This window comes from Calidris pugnax, unplaced genomic scaffold (genome assembly GCF_001431845.1).
Source record: "Calidris pugnax isolate Ruff unplaced genomic scaffold, ASM143184v1 scaffold347, whole genome shotgun sequence".
Lineage (NCBI taxonomy): Eukaryota > Metazoa > Chordata > Aves > Charadriiformes > Scolopacidae > Calidris > Calidris pugnax.
In genome coordinates this window covers 93,182-93,522 of record NW_015091298.1, presented here as the reverse complement: position 1 = coordinate 93,522, position 341 = coordinate 93,182, and positions in this window count along the sequence as shown.

Here is a 341-nt window from a genome sequence, read left to right as displayed (position 1 = left end):
CCCCACCTCCCCCCCCGGCGTGGGGTGTCCTCGGTGGCGTCCCACGGGCTTCCCGGGGCCTCTCCCCACAGCCCCAGGGGCCGGCGAAACCCGGGAAAGGCATTTCCTTCCCTTCCCTTCCCACCCACGGCCCCAGCAGCGCCCCGGGGCGAGGGAGGGCAGCCCAGGCGCCGCGGTGATGGGCAAGGTCCCTTGGGGACTCGCCGCGGGGCGGGCGGCCACCAGTTTCCCCCCATCACGGCACCAGTAGGGCTCTGCTGCTGTCCCCTCCCGAGCGTGGCAAGGGGGGGGGCTGATGTCCCCAAGCCTCCCACCGTAGAAGGGCTTGGGGACGTGGGTGA